At 62.0% G+C, this 16,121-nt stretch overlaps 1 protein-coding gene and 1 pseudogene across 1 annotated transcript in view; one reads left to right on the top strand and one right to left on the bottom strand.

Moving 5' to 3' along the window:
* Positions 1–16,121, bottom strand: part of LOC142009046 (uncharacterized) — a 165,030-nt gene that overhangs the window by 5,193 nt on the left and 143,716 nt on the right. The gene's annotated exons all lie outside the window — the stretch shown is intronic.
* LOC142008381 (tonsoku-like protein) lies at positions 1,823–16,057 on the top strand (annotated as a pseudogene).

The following is a 16,121-nucleotide window of genomic DNA, read 5'->3' as shown; positions in this document are numbered from 1 at the left end:
GTTTACCTTTCGGCACAGCCTGTTGCCTTCACCCCCTGAAGCCTGTTCTCTCCCCCTGTACGCTCCTGGGCTGATCCCAGAGTGCTCCAGTTTGGCTAACGTTGCATGTAGCTAAATTTGTTTGATGCTCTGCTGCCATCCAAGTGTGCTAGAGCCACTGTATTTCCTGTAGCTAGAAAATCAGAGGCCGTCAGCTACAACATGGGAGATGAGTATCACAGAGGGAGCCATGTTAGTCTGTAACTTCGAGAACAACAAGCAGTCCTGAGGCACCTTATAGATTAACAGAGATTTTGGAGCATGAGCTTTTGGAGGCAATGAACCGCTTTGTCAGAGCATGTCTAGGAATGAGTACAGCAGAAAGGGATCTAGGGGTTACAGTGGACCACAAGCTAAATATGAGTCAACAGTGTGATGCTGTTGCAAAAAAAGCAAACATGATTCTAGGATGCATTAACAGGTGTGTTGTGAACAAGACACGAGAAGTCATTCTCCCGCTCTACTCTGCGCTGGTTAGGCCTCAGCTGGAGTATTGTGTCCAGTTCTGGGTACCGCAGTTCAGGAAGGATGTGGAGAAACTAGAGAGGGTCCAGAAAAGAGCGACAAGAATGATTAAAGGTCTAGAGAATGTGACCTATGAAGAAAGGCTGAAAGAATTGGGCTTGTTGAGTTTGGAAAATAGAAGACTGAGGGGGGACATGATAGCGGTTTTCAGGTATCTAAAAGGGAGTCATAAGGAGGAAGGAGAAAACTTGTTCTTCTTGGCCTCTGAGGATAGAACAAGAGGCAATGGACTTAAACTGCAGCAAGGGAGGTTTAGGTTGGACATTAGGAAGAAGTTCCTCACTGTCAGGGTGGTCAAACACTGGAATAAATTGCCAAGGGAGGTTGTGGAATCTCTGTCGCTGGAGATAGTTAAGAACAGGTTAGATAGATGTCTATCAGGGATGGTTTAGACAGTACTTGGTCCTGCCATTGGGGCAGGGGGCTGGACTCGATGGCCTCTCAAGGTCCCTTCCAGTCCTAGTGTTCTCTGATTCTATGTGATGCAGCAGGTCTTTGCCCATGAAAGCCTTTGCTGCAAAATACGTTAGTCTATAAGGTGCCACGGGACTTCTTGTTGTTAACATAGGAGATGTGCTCTTGAGTCCCCGGTGCATGTCAGCTCTGAGCCCCAAGAGGGGTTACGGCCCGGGCTTGTTACTCTGGCTGCTCTTGTAGCTGATGGAGTGGGTGCGCCTCATCCCAGGGGCCCCTGCTGTGCCTTGGGAAGCCAGCTGGCTCGCTCGTCACCCCAGTGTCTCTCTGCTCCCGGCAGGGCGGTACCGAGAGGCACTGGTGGAGCACCAGGAGGAGCTGCGCCTCCTGGAGAGCGTGGAGGATGTTATCGGCTGTGCCGTGGCCCACCGGAAGATTGGGAAGCGCCTGGCTGAGCTGGAGAACTATGAAGCTGCTTTGAAGGTAATGGGGGAGAGGGGGATAATCAGCTGCAGGGATTGGGGCTCCCCAGGAGCTGGGCTGAGAGCTACTTTCCCAGTATTCAGCCCCGCCAAAGGCCACGGGGTGAGAGGGGCAGCAAGCCAGAGGAGGGGCGACAGAATGGCTGGAGGGGTTTAAAAGGGAACACTAGGGCACATAGTGGTAACCCCTGAGCTGTCAGCCTTGCAGGGCCCAATTCAAAGCCAGCCCAGATCCATGGGGCTTGGGGGGTCTCATGCGCCCTCTTGTTCTCCTGCTCCATCAGCACCAGCACCAGCACCAGCATCTGGAGCTGGCCTGCGCTGTGTCCGACCACACTGAGCAGCAGAGGGCTTGGGCCACCATTGGCCGCACCTACATGTTCGTGGCGGAGAGCGGCCAGGCCGGGGAGGCGCTCTGGGAGGCGGAGCAGGCCTTCATGAAGAGCCTGGCCATCTTGGAGGAGCAGCTGGAAGGTGAGAGCCGGGCTGGGAGCTGTGGGACACGGAGCTAGGGAGGGGAGCCATCAGCTTGGGATGTGGTGCGCCCTGGGGAGGGTCACCAGTCGGCCTCTGCCTTGGCTGTCTGACCAGACGGTCTAAGTCCCCACCTTTTACCCCTTGTACTTGCCCCAGAGCCTGCATCTGGGATGTCCCTGGTCCCTGAGCTCCATCCCCTCCCCGAGCCGGAACTCCCTGGCCTGGCCAGGAAGGGGCAGGCCCTCAGGCTTTCATCCGGGCTTCCCATCTACTCGTGCTGGCTTGTAAGGCCCAGTTAGGCTCGCCGCCGGGATTGTGGGATATGCAGGGGCACTCAGGGACCTCCAGCCTTTTCTTACCTCTCGGTTCCACACCAGGGCAGCCAGGACCGGGCCCGAGACTGTTCCGTAGGGACCTCCCAGCACTCCCACCCCATCCCTTGGGAGACAATTTGCTCAGCTCATTCGGCCAGCTGGAGGGTGAGGGGTCCAGGACCTGTCCAGCCCCTCTCTGGCCCTGGAGCTCCTGCCTTGTGGAGCCGGCTGGGTGACGGGCTGGCTCTGGCTGTCCCAGGGAAGGTGCCGCAGCGGGAGCTGAGTGAGATGAGGGCCCGGCTTTACCTCAACCTGGGCTTGGTGTACGACAGCATGAAGGACCAGGCCAGGTGCAGCCAGTACATCAAGAAGAGCATCTTCATCTCCGAGTAAGGCCCTGGCCCCTCCCTGGGGGGGCGGGTGGTGGTGCTGATAGGCCGAAGGCCCCTCTGAAGAGCTCCTGTGTTTCCCTGGGGTTCACCCTCTGCTGGTGGCTGCAGCCGTTTGGCTCAGGAAACCGGCTGGTGCTGTGGCTGGGGGGTGTCAGGTGGGGGCACAGGGCCCAGGGGTTTCCTGAGGACGTGAATGGGCGGGCGACCCTGGGGGTGATCCGTCTCCCTCTAGGCAGACTCACCCCTACGAAGACCTGTACCGGGCCTACTTCAATCTGGGCCACATCCACCTGCGGGAGGGGCAGCACTCCAAGGCCATGCGCTGCCTGGAGCGGGCGCGCGACTGCGCCCACACCATGAAGGAGAAGTGCATGGAGAGTGAGTGCTGTGCCGGCATCGCCCAGGTGAGGGCAGCGGGGAGCCCGTACTTGGCCCCCAAGCTCTTCCCCCTGGGGCCTGACCACCCAGCATGGCCAGTAAGGGGACAGCCCCCTCCCCCCCGCCAGGCCAGCACCCTTTGGTAGTTGGACCTCTCTGCCCCTCCCCTTGCTGACCCTGCTGCCCTGGGGCCTTGCAGGTGCTCCTCAGCCTGGGGGACTTTGTGGCCGCCAGGCGCTCGCTGAAGAAGGCCTACGTGCTGGGCTCCCAGCAGCCCCAGCAGCGCGAGAGCATCCGCAGGAACCTGCGTTACGCTGAGGGGGCTCGGGTTGGGGCTCCCTGCGACACGGCGCGGGGGGGGGCTGAGGGGACCCAGTGGCCTGTGCAGCTGGCCGGGAGGAGGTTGGGTGTCACTCCCCAGGGCTCAGCCCAGGCTGACTGGGGCTGGGAGCTCTCCACCTCTGCCTCTCAGTGCAGCCCCTCCCCTTCACAGCCCTGTGTGGCTTGTGGCTCCTGGGGCGGTGCCCGCCCCCCCCACCCCCGTGTCACAGGCACGCCCAGGGAAAGGTGCCGCGGCTTCTCGGGTGCAGGGCCGCGCTTGCACAGGCCACTCCTGACAGGGCTTCTGGCACGTCCCCGACGTAGCCCCAGTGGCACCACAGGGCGGTGCTTTGACACTGACCCCGCACCAGCCCAGGGGGGCAGCGAAGGGGGCTCGGCAGGTGCTCACTGTCCCAGAGGCCTGCAGGCTGGGTTGGGTGAGGGGGACCTTGGTCCCCACATACCCCTTCACCTGTGGCTCCCCTACCTGCCCTGAGCCTCTAGGGGGAAGAACCCAGCCCACCCCCGGTGCGTGCCACTCACACTGCTGGCCTCTCCCCCAGCCATGAAGGTCAGCCATCTGCAGGAGGCTCTGGAGGAGGCAGTGCCCGGCGACTTGCAGACAGCCCTGGGCCTGTGTGAGCAGCTGGGGGACCTGTTCTCCAAGCATGGGGACTATCGCCGGGCGGTGGAGTTCTACCAGAGGCAGGTGGGTGAGGGCTGCCCCTGCTCTCGGCCTGTGGGCTGGGGGAGGACCAGGCTGCCTGGAGGCTGGGCTCCGTGCATGGTAAGGGGCTGGTTCCGCTTCCTCCTAGCCGCCGAAGTGCTGCCAAGCTCTGGCCCGAGGGCAGGGGCACCCGCTCAGATTCCTGCAGGCAGCAGGGATGGGGCTGGGCGAGCCCTGCAGGGGCGGGCGGCCACCCCGGGCACAGCATGCTGTGGATGGTGTCTCTGGCAGCTGCGCTACGCCGAGTCCCTGCAGAAGCCTGAGCAGGAGCTGGGTGTGATCCATGTCTCTCTGGCTACCACCTTTGCGGACCTGAGGGAGCCCAGCCGGGCGGTCCAGCACTAGCAGACGGAGCTGGCGCTGCGGCGAGGAAACCCACTGGAGGTGAGGGGGCGGCCTGGGCTCTGCCTTCTGCCCGCCGGTCTCACCCTGCAGGGCCTGGGGACCCCGTGCTGGGCTTGGCCGTGCGGGAGGGGAGCTCAGCTAGCAAGCAGGGCCTGGCTGGGCCCCACAGCTCGGGAGCAGGGAAGGAGGGTGGGGCAGGCGTAAGAGTCAGGATGGCAAAGGACTTGCTGTTTGTCACTTACCCCGTGCCCCTGGGTGGGCTCCCTGCCAGTGGAGCTGGACTGGTGGGGGGAAGCTAATCCCATTGTCTGTGTGCCCCAGGAGGGGAAGACCTGGCTGAACATCGCCCTGGCCAGGGAGGAGGCTGGCGAAGGCTACGAGGCCCTGGAGCCCTGCTTTCAGAGCGCGCTCCGGTGCGCGGAGCAGGCTGGGGAGCCCAGGCTGCAGGTGAGGGGACGGGCCCAAAGCTGCTGCCCAATGGGGATGCCAGTGCTCGCCTGCAGCACCCCCTTCAGGCTGGGCAGCTGGCAGTGCCCCTCCCGGGGTCCCCCGAGCCTGCGATAACTGAGACTGGCACCCAGGAGTCCTCCCAGCCCCCCGCCCTACGCACAACACCTCCCTGCTAGGGCCTGTGGCCGAAAGTGCTGGTTTCTGGCCCCCTCCCGCTTCCAGGCTCTGCTCCTTGTTGGCACATGCCCGGGAGGGACCGTGCTGCTCACCTGCCGGGGAACCCAGCTCCTCACTCCGCCCAGGATTCCAGGCTGCACCCGGCTCCTCCTGCGCCAGCACAGCAGAAAGGCAGGGGAAGGGCGTGGGGTGCCGGGGCTCGGAGCTGAAAGGCGCCCAGGGCAGCTGCGGTGCTGGGGCTGGACTCGAGAGTGCCTAGCCAGCGTCCTCCCCTCACTCGTAGCCTGTCTGCTGGGCCAGGCTGGGGGGCCTGGCAGCTGCTCCAGTGGTCAGTGCTGGGAGCTGCTCCTTCTGGGCTAGGCAGGGGCTGGGGGACCTGGGAGCTGCTCCAATGGTCAGTGCCCTGGCCTTGCTCCCTGCAGGGCCCCTTCAGGCCTGGGGCGGGGCCTGGGGACTGCCTTAAAGGCCAGCGCCCCCAGCTGACAAGGCCTGGGCTAGCAGCCCTGGGAGCGCCCAACCCCATCTGCGGCTGGGCAGGGTGATCAGCCCATCCTTTCACCCCCCCAGCGGCAAATCCTACAGCACCTTCACCCCCTGCAGCAGAAGTGGGGGCGCCCTGAGGCCCCCGACACGCTGGCCAGGCTTCAGGGCCTGTGCCGCTCGCAGGGCTGGAGCAGCGCCAGGGACAGCCGGGGGGAGGAGGAGGAGGAGGAGGAGGAGGAGGAGAGCAGCGAGCCCCTGGAGGAGAGCGACCTGGAGCTGTCTGAGAGCGGTGAGTGGGCCGGCTGGGGGGGACGGGGAGGGAGCCGGAGCCGAGTCCCGGCCGGGTGAGGCTGTAGCCCTGCGCGTCTGCCTGGCGCGGGCCCCCCTTTGGCAGGGTGGGGGCTGTATTGGAGCCGGGTGCCTCACTCAGGCCTGTGCGTTCCAGACGGGGAGGAAGATGACCTGGACGGCTACAGCAAGAGCGTGCCTGGCCGCCGCAGGATCGCCAAGGTGAGGCTGGGCCTGGGCGCAGCGTCCTCGCCCCGTGGGGCCGTCGCTCCAGCTCCTGCCCTGGCGAGGCCGGATCCCGGGGCGCTGCGCGGGGCGGGGGGCCGAGGGGGTGGCTCTGATCTGGGGCCCCCGGGCAGTGCTGACCCCGCCTCCGCCCTCCCTGTGCCCTGCAGTGGAACCGGCGCAACGACCGGGGTGAGACCCCGCTGCACCGCGCCTGCATCGATGGGAACCTGCGCCGGGTCCATTTCTTCCTGGAGCAGGTGGGAGCCGCTCCTCGTTCCCGGGCAGGGCGCCCTGGGGTACCTTCCGTCGGCCCGTGGGGGCAGCTGGGCGGCTGGCTGGGGTCGCGGCGTCCCTCTGCTCTGGCCCTCACAGCCCCCAGCAGGGGACGCGTTCAGCAAGTGTGTCCTGCCTGCAGGGCGCGTGGGAGTGAGCCAGGTAGGCGCTGGGCACTGGGGCAGCTTCCCGGCCTGGCCCGCAGGGAGGGCAGCTGGAGGGGGAGATCCTGCGGGAGTTGGCATGAAGCCCAGCAGGGCACCTGGCCCCCACGTAACCCTCATGCCTGTTCATGTCTCTTTCCTCCTGGGGGCAGGGCCACCCCCTGAACCCGCGGGATTACTGCGGCTGGACCCCGCTGCACGAGGCCTGTAACCACGGGCACCTGGGTGAGTGGTGAGGAGGGTGGGAGGGTGTCGGTGGGGGGCGGATGACGGCAGGGGCTGGAACGGGTGATGGGGGCCGGCTGGAGGGGGCCCTGGTGCTGCCACCCAGCAGTAACTGCCGGCTCCTGTGCCCAGAGATCGTGCGGCTGCTGCTGGAGCGTGGTGCCTCCATCGATGACCCCGGGGGCCCAGGCTGCGAGGGGATCACCCCCCTGCACGACGCTCTCAACTGCGGCCACTTCGACGTGGCCGAGCTGCTGCTCCAGAGGGGCGCGTCGGCGGTGCTGAGGAACGCCAAGGTGGGGGAGCAGCGGCCTGTGGGCGGGCGCTGGGCTCGGCACCCCTGCACAGCTGTGGGGTTTCTGGGGGCGGCCCTGAGGCTCAGCCCCTCCATCTTATCCGCCGCAGGGCTTGAGCCCTCTGGGCACCCTCCGGGAGTGGGTGAGGATGTACGGCCGGGACCTGGACCAGGAGACGCGCCAGCGCTGCCGAGCCATGGAGCAGCTGCTCAAGGAGGCGGTGGTGGGGCGAGGTGAGGCCGGGTGGGAGTGGTGCTGTGGGGGGGCATCTCTTGGGGGCTGGGCCCAACTCACGGGGTTCCCTGTCTCCCGCCCAGCAGCAGAGGTGGCTCAGCCCCCACAGGATGTGCCGCAGAGCCAGCTGTTTGATGCGGAGCTCTCTGAGCCGCTGACACCCCCCCACTCAGCTGTGGCCCCCCAGCCCCAGAGTGGGGGCCCCTCCACGAAGGCGACTGCGCCCTGCAGGATCCTGACCCAGCGTGGTGGGCAGGGGCCAGAGTGCTGGGCCAAGCTGGACGAGTGCATGACCCCGCTGCGGCCCGTCAAGAAGAGGCAGCGGCTCCTGAGCCTGAGGGCGCCGGGGGAGGAGAGCCGGGTGCCGGGGTTCCTCGGGCGGGCAGAGCCTGGGCTGCCCCCCGCTGGCACCGGGCAGGCCAAGTACGAAGCAGCCATCCGTGGCGTGGGCAGTGCCCAGTCCTGCCAGGTCCCTGAGCCGGTGCCGGCCGAGGCCTCTGCCAGGCCGGCCCTGATCCCAGCCGAGGAGTATGTGGGGGATGACTGGCTGGAGGACGACCTGGGGGCGAGCCGGGAGCCCTGCAAGAGGAGCCACCGGCGCCCGGGGGAGTCGGGCTCGGACTCAGGGGGCACCAGTGGGTCTGAGAGCGACTGCGCAGCCCCCTTCCCAGCTGCTCTGCCCCAGAAGAGGAGGGCCCGGCAAAGCCGCCTCACTCAGATAGTGGACAGGACGTTGCTGGGTCGGTCCCGCGGGGGCCAGGCCCTGGTGGCTCCGGAGCCAGCCGCTGGTCTGAGGCCCGTAGACGGCAGTGGAGAGGCCCCACAGGTGAGGTGCTGGGGGTGCACAACAGCAAGGGAGTCCCCTGGGCTGTCTCTTGGGTCTTGACTCCCCTCTCCTGTTCCCAGGCCCCACTGCTGGCTGCAGCCCCGACTCGGCCACCCCCCATCCGAGTGCGGGTCCGGGTCCAAGACAACGTCTTCCTCATCCCCGTGCCCCACAGGTGAGAGCTGCCTCGCATCCTTCCTCCCAGCATGGCCCAGAGCCCGGGAGTCCTGCCCCCCGAGCCGGGTCTGGGGCAACATTAGCAGCACCCTCGGAGGGGTCCAGCTCCCAGGCAGCGCCAGGGGGTCAGGGACATAAGAACATAAGAATGGCCATACTGGGTCAGACCAAAGGTCCATCAAGCCCAGCATCCCATCTGCCGACGGTGGCCAATGCCAGGTGCCCCAGAGAAGGAGAACAGAAGACAAGTGATTTATCTCCTGCCATCCATCTCCTGCCCTTGTTCTGAAGGCTAGGGCACCATACTTTATCCCTGGCTAATAGCCATTTATGGACCTGACCTGCAAAAATTTATCAAGCTCTTTTTTAAACCCTAATAGAGTCCTGGCCTTCACAGCCTCCTCGGGCAAGGAGTTCCACAGGTTGACTGTGCGCTGTGTGAAGAAAAATTTCCTTTTATTAGTTTTGAACCTACTACCCATCAATTTCATTTGGTGTCCCCTAGTTCTTGTATTATGGGAAAAGGTAAATAATTTTTCTATATTCACTTTCTCCACACCATTCATGATTTTATATACCTCTATCATATCGCCCCTCAATCGCCTCTTTTCCAAACTGAAAAGTCCCAGTCTCTCTAGCCTCTCCCCATATGGGACCCTTTCCAAGCCCCTAATCATCTTAGTCGCCCTTTTCTGAACCTTTTCTAATGCCAATATATCTTTTTTGAGGTGAGGAGACCACATCTGCACGCAGTACTCGAGATGTGGGCGTACCATAGTTTTATATAGGGGAAGTATGATATCTTTTGTCTTATTGTCGATCCCTTTTTTAATAATTCCTAACATCCTATTTGCCTTACTAACTGCCGCTGCACACTGCGTGGATGTCTTCAGAGAACTATCCACTATAACTCCAAGATCCCTTTCCTGATCTGTCGTAGCTAAATTTGACCCCATCACGTAGTACGTGTAATTTGGGTTATTTTTTCCAACATGCATTACCTTACACTTACCCACATTAAATTTCATTTGCCATTTTGCTGCCCAATCACTCAGTTTGCTGAGATCTTTTTGTAGTTCTTCACAATCCCTTTTCCTTTTGACTGTCCTGAACAACTTGGTGTCATCTGCAAACTTTGCCACCTCACTGCTTACCTCATTTTCTAGATCATTGATGAACAAGTTGAACAGGATCGGTCCCAGGACTGAGCCCTGGGGAACACCACTAGTTACCCCCCTCCATTGTGAAAATTTACCATTTATTCCAACCCTTTGTTTTCTGTCTTTTAACCAATTCCCGATCCATGAAAGGACCTTTCCTCCTATCCCATGACCACCTAATTTACATAAAAGCCTTTGGTGTGGGACCGTGTCAAAGGCTTTCTGGAAATCTAGGTATATTATGTCCACTGGGTGCCCCTTGTCCGCATGTTTATTAACCCCTTCAAAGAATTCTAATAGATTAGACAGACACGACTTCCCTCTGCAGAAACCATGCTGACTTTTGCCCAACAATTCGTGCTCTTCTATGTGCCTTGCAATTTTACTCTTTACTAGTGTTTCTACTAATTTACCTGGTACTGATGTTAAACTTATCGGTCTATAATTGCCAGGATCTCCTCTAGAGCCTTTTTTAAATATTGGTGTTATATTGGCCGTCTTCCAGTCATTTGGTACCAAAGTGGATTTAAAGGATAGGTTACAAACCACTGTTAATAACTCCGCAATTTCACATTTGAGTTCTTTCAGAACCCTTGGGTGAATGCCATCTGGTCCTGGAGACTTGTTACTATTCAGCTTATCAATTAATTCCAAAACCTCCTCTAATGTCACTTCAATCTGAGTGAGTTCCTCAGATTTGTCGCCTAAAAAGGCTGGCTCAGATTTAGGAACCTCTGTAACATCTTCAGCCGTGAAGACTGAAGCAAAGAAATCATTTAATCGCTCCGCAATGGCACTGTCTTCCTTGATCGCTCCTTTTATATCTTTATCATCCAAGGGCCCCACTGCTTTTTTAGCAGGCTTCCTGCTTCTAATGTATTTAAAAAACATTTTACTATTGTTTTTTGAATTTTTGGCTAGCTGTTCCTCAAACTCTTTTTTGGCTTTTCTTACTACATTATGACAGTTAATTTGGGAGTGTTTATGTTCCTTTCTATTTTCCTCACTAGGATTTGACTTCCACTTTTTAAAAGCTGCCCTTTTCTCTCTCACTGCCTTTTTAACATGGCTGTTTAGCCATGGTGGTTCTTTGTTAGGTCTCTTACTGTGTTTTTTTATTTGGGGTATACATTTAAGTTGGGCCTCTAGTATGGTGTCTTTAAACAGTTTCCATGCAGCTTCCAGGGATTTTAGTTTAATTACTCTACCTTTTAGTTTCTGTTTAACTAGCTTCCTCATTTTAGTGTAATTCCCCTTTTTGAAATTAAATGACTTGGCGTAACAGGGCCATTCCCCTCTGTCACTGGGGGGGCTGCCCTGTTCCTGCCCCACCCTGGGAGGGCGGGCTGGGGGCCTGGTTCTGGTGGGGCGCTCTGGCTCAGCCCTTCCCTTCCCTTCCCTTGCAGTGGCCTCGAGAGATGCCCGGTGGCGTGGCTGGCAGAGCAGGCGGCCCAGCGCCACTACCAGGCCTGTGGCCTGCTGCCCCAGCTCACCCTCAAGAAGGAAGGGGCACTGCTGGCTCCCCAGGATCTCATCGTGGACGTCCTGCAAAGCAACGAGGAGGTGAGGGGCACCCGAGCCAGGATTGGCGCTTCCAGGGCTGAGCCCACCAGGTCCCCCTGTAGGCCGCTGAAGGGTCGTGGTGGGGCCCATCACTGTGGACTCTGCACCAACCGGCAGGGCCCAGATGACTGGGAGCTTGGAGGTCTGGCTTCACCCCTCACTGGCGATGCCCTTCCCCTTGTGTTTGAGCCTGCCAGTGCTGCCCAGCCAGCCGGCCTTCCTTCCTACCCATAGGGCTCTCGTCTGCCTTGCAGGTGTTGGCAGAGGTGCAGTCCTGGGACCTGCCCCCGCTCGCCGACCGGTATCGCAAGGCCTGTTGCAGCCTGGCCGTGGGTAAGGGGATGCCACGGACCCTGCTGCCTGCCTGCGTGTGGGAACCGTTGGATGTACAGGGTCTCGCTGGGTTTTGTAGCGCCTCAGGGCGGTCAGCCGGCTGGGGAGAGTGCCACCCGGCCCGTGGGGGGGACAGGCAGGAGGGGCTCCAGTGGGAAGGCTGGTCCAGGGGGCTTGGGCACAGCTGTGCCACCGTCTGCGTGTGTGACCTCAGGCAAGTCCCTCAGTCTCCGGGTCACTGGCCCAGCTACGGAAGGGGACAGAGGTGGAATGTGGCTTCGGGTGGACAGATTGGCACCCCCAGGGCCGTGCTACATGCGAGGGGAAGACCTGTCCAGCATCCGCTGAACGGTGCGCAATGTCAGGAGCCCTCGGTCGCGGCTGCCCCCCACGTGGTGCTGGGCGGGGGGAGGGAGCCCCCGGTCGCGGCTGCCCCCCACGTGGTGCTGGGCAGGGGGAGGGTGTCCTCGGTCGCGGCTGCCCCCCACCCTCTCCCTGGCTGCTTGGCTCTAGCCCTGGCCAGGCAGCAGCTGGCTGGGAGCTCGTCAGTCTGGGTGCCCCACAGCGACTGGTCTTCCCTCATGGACTCCTGTTGCAGGCGAGCACCGGCTTCTGCTGAAGATGATGGAGCTGCAGGAGTCGGGCCCCTCGTTCAGCACCTGTGGCCTCTCCTTACACCAACCCCACCTCACCCCACTCCTGCGTGCCCTCAAGCTGCACAGCTGCATCCGCCAGCTGCGCCTGGCTGGGACGGGGCTGGATGATGGCCTGGCTGCCGAGCTGCTGGCTACGCTGGGCACCATGCCCAGCCTGGCCCTCCTCAACCTGTCGGCCAACCAGCTCGGTGCTGAGGGGCTCCGCGCGCTGGCAGCAGGGCTGCCCTCCCAAGCGGTCTTCCAGGTTGGCTTGTGGGTGTGTCCAGCACCTCCCTTCCCCTCAAAGGCAGGTGGGAGGGGCCCCGGCCTCCCGCCTGAACCCCGGAGACACAAGGAGGTTCGGGGACCCCCAAGCTGCCCATCCTGGCGCTCTGGGCTACGGCTCTGGCACTGCTGGTGTAAAGGGCCCTGATGAGCTCCTGCCAGGGCTGCCCTGATGGACACCAGGGGCTCCCCGGATCAGGGAGGAGTAAGCTGTGGCCATGCTGGTGCCAAGGTGCCTGCTCCTAGGTCCTTCTGGGGAGGGGCTGGTTGTGAGGGTCCCTGTAGCATGGGGGGGGCTCTGCTGCTCCGTCCCTTCTCTGGGGCTGAGGCTGCCGCTGTGGTCCTCCCAGCAGGGGTGCAGCCCCGGCTGTCTGGTGGCACAGGGCAGAGCCCAGCAGGTTGGGGTGACTCCTCCGCCCCTGTTGTTCCAGAGCCTGGAAGAGCTGGACCTCAGCCTGAACCCCCTAGGGGACAAGAGCTGCGAGGCCCTGGCCTGCCTGGTTCGAGCCTGCCCGGTCCTGACCACGCTCCGGCTGCAGGCCTGTGGCTTCTCTGAGGCTTTTGGGCAGCACCACCGCCTCCTGCTGGCCAACAGCCTGAAAGGTAAGTGCCCCTGCACTCCCCCAGCCCCGAGTGGGGGCACAGCAGGCGTGGCCTCATGGTACAGGTGGTGCCCTCCCTTGTGGCTCCCCTCCCCCAGCGCCACGGTCTACAGGCTAGGCCCCCCTGTGACACAGAGGCACTGCCAGGAGGGCCCCATTCACTGGGACGGGGCCTACAGCTTGGGGGTGAGGATGGTTCCACTCATGGAAAGAATGCGGACCGCTGTCCTGTCCGCTCTCTGCCAGCTTCTGCCCCACAGCTCGCAGCTACCCAGGCCTGGGCTTGCCTCAGTCTTGCCCCACAGCCACCACGCCCTGGGTTCCCTGCCAGGTCTGCCCCACAGCAGCCTGCTCTGCCGTTCTTTCCCAGTGCAGGCCTGTTGGGTGCCTGAGTTTCCAGTTAGGCAGCTATGGACAGGCCCTCCGCCAAGCTCCCAGCCTCCTTTATCTGCCCGGGCCAGACGGCAGCTGGCTCACTCTTAACACGCTGTCTCTCCCGCATGCCCCTGGCCCAGAAGCTGTGCACCTGAAGACCCTCGCTTTGTCCCACAATGCCCTGGGCTCCAGCGGCCTGCAGCTGCTGCTCAGGAGTCTGCCCTACGCCACCCTCAGCCAGCTGGAGATTGGCTCGGTGGCGGCCCGCCTAGGCGAGCCTCTCGTGGATCTGGTGGTCAGGTGCCTGACACAGGTACGGGTGCAAGGGGGTCCTGCAGTAACCCTTCTCTGGCTCCAGGAGTTGCAGGAGCTCTGCACGTGGCAGGGGAGCCCCTTTTGTCCTGGGGCTGTGGGCCTCTCACGCAGCTGGCTTGGCCCTGACTGGCTCAGCTGTGGTGTGTGGCTTTGGGCTCAGCCCCCCCCCGTTCCATTCCAGCAGGGATGTGCGCTCACCCACCTGGCTCTCTCTGGGAACCACCTGAATGATGAGGCTGTCGCAGAGCTGGCCAGGTAAAGGGGCAGCGCTGGGGTCCCTGGGCCAGGGGCTTTGCTGTGGGGCAGAAGGTAATGGGGTGGGTGTGTGACACCAACCTTCACCCCGCTGGATCCTATGCGGAGTGATCTCATGCTGGGTAGGAGCCGTGGGGTGGCTGGGCCCAGCAGCCAGCCCATGGGGACATAGTAGGAAGAGAGCCTGAGTGAGAGGTAAGGTGGCCATGTTCGCCTTTAGCCCACTGGCCACCTTCTGTCCCTGCATTGTGCTTTTCTGGGCCACCAGGTGAACCCCCTCCCGTAAAAAGAGACGGAGCGGGAAGGGAGTCTGAGCCACAAGCCCTTGGGTGGGAGGCCTGGTGAGCGGCAGGACCTGCCTCCAGAACCGGGCGTACGTGGATTGGTGGTCGGGTGGAGCTGCTGGTTCTACTACTGCACTTCACAGGCAGTACACCTGTCCAGCTGCCTCCCTTCCCCGTCGCACCTTGTGCTCCCTGGGGGTCTCGCTCCAAGGCTGCAGTGCCAGCACACCGCACATCTAACACCTAGCCCCCAGGGAGTGGGTGGGCCATGGGGCAGCAGTGCATTGTGGGTGAGCCGAGAGGCATGGGGCTGTTTGACTCTCTTGGTCCCAGGTGCCTCCTGGTTTGTCCCACTTTGATCTCCCTGGATTTGTCTGCAAACCCAGAGGTTACCAGCGGGGGCTTCCAGATGCTGCTGTCAGCGCTGGGGGAGAGGCGCCAGGGGCTGCAATACCTCAGCCTGGCAGGTGAGGGGGTGAAGGGCTCCAAGATCTCTGGGTTGTGGAGGGGTCCTGCTTCCCTGCACCTGGCAGGGCCGGGGGAGCATCACCCTGCCCTCGCTGGAGGGACTGAGAGGTGATCCTGAGGGGGCAGGGGCAGGTTGTGAGCCCTGGAGTTTTGCTCCTGATCCAGCAGAGCCCCCGGCCTGGCTGGCGCTGCCGAGTTGCTTCTCTCTCCGTAGTGGTGTGCAGAGCAGAGCAGAGCAGAGCAGAGCAGAGGAGGCAGGACTGGAGTAGTGAGGGGCTGCAGCTGATAGAAAGGGCACAAGGGGGGTCACCCAGCCTGTCCCCTCTTGGGCCGGGTCCAGGATTCTCAGTGCGCCACAGTGGCTACAACGGCCTGTTTCCTTCCCACAGGCTGCAGGGTGCGAGGCCCATTGGACAGCACCACGTGGGCCCGGGTCTCTGCCAACGTGCGTGAGCTGCGGCTCTGCAGCCGGCAGCTGAGCGGCAGCAACCAGCGGGGCGTGGGTGAGTCCTGGCTTGGCCCTCCGGGCACCTCTCTGAGCACAGTCACGCAGCACCACAAGCTCTTCTGTAAGAGCATCTGAAGTGCCTGACCGCTCGCAGCTGGAGCACACAAGAGGCCCATCCTGCTTGGGGCTGTGGCTGCTCGCAGAGGGAACTTGGGCAGACGTGAGGAACCAGGCACGGTGCCCGGCCTGTGCCAGCAACTTTTCTGCACTCAGAACTCAGGCCTGGCCCATGGGGAGGGGCAGGACCTGGCTGCTGCTGCTGCACAACCTGTTCTTTCTGGGGGCCCAGAGCCCTGCAGCTTCCCCCCACCTGGCACCAGTGCAAGCTGAGAAGGGAGCTGCTGGTCCCGTCGTAACCAAAGGAGGCAGGGCCCCGGCTGCTGTTGCGGAACTGGGCCTGTCTGCCTCGGGCTCCGAGCACCAGAACGCTGCAGGACTCTGCCCCATGGGGGTCCCTGGGCTTTGGAACCAAGGCCTCGGCTGTGTCCCCAGGAGGCAGTGAGCTACCGGGCCTGTGCTGCTAACAGAGAGGGGTGGCAAGTCCCAGAGTGTCCCCGGAGAGCTGGCTTCCAGCCTGTGGTGTCTCACCAGCTGCAGTCACACCTGCGCAACAGAACCCTGGGGCTGCTGGCAGGGCTGGGGGGTTGGCTCCTGGGGCAGCACTGGCCTTGGAGCAGGCTCTGAAGCCAGCGTGGGGAAATAAGCTGCCAGAGACTGAAGGCGGCCACCTGCAGAAGAGCCCTTCCCTACTGCACGTCTCCCCACACAGGTGGAGGGTGATATTTTATTTGTCCCCCATTCCCGAGCTGTACAGGTTCTAGCTCTGCCCTGCCAGTGGCCACTGGACTAGTTCACACAGACTTACTAGCTGGCTGGTGTTTTCTTGGCTGCACAGGGTGGGCTTCTGCTTGGTGCAGGGGCCTGGGAAACCAATCAATAAAGTGCTGTATGTCTCCTCTGCTCCAGGCCTGCGTTGTGCCACCCTGCAGGCAGTGACGCAGAGACCTGGCCCTCTGCTGCTTGGGCCAGAGCTCTGTACCCTGCCAGCCTTCTCCCCCTCTGGACAGCTGTTTGACACCCCCCCACCCTCATTTCCCAGGCTC

The sequence above is a fragment of the Carettochelys insculpta genome, chromosome 2 (genome assembly GCF_033958435.1).
Source record: "Carettochelys insculpta isolate YL-2023 chromosome 2, ASM3395843v1, whole genome shotgun sequence".
Classification (NCBI taxonomy): domain Eukaryota; kingdom Metazoa; phylum Chordata; order Testudines; family Carettochelyidae; genus Carettochelys; species Carettochelys insculpta.
The sequence above is the reverse complement of the archived record's forward strand: the minus strand, read 5'-3'. Positions and strand labels throughout refer to the sequence as shown.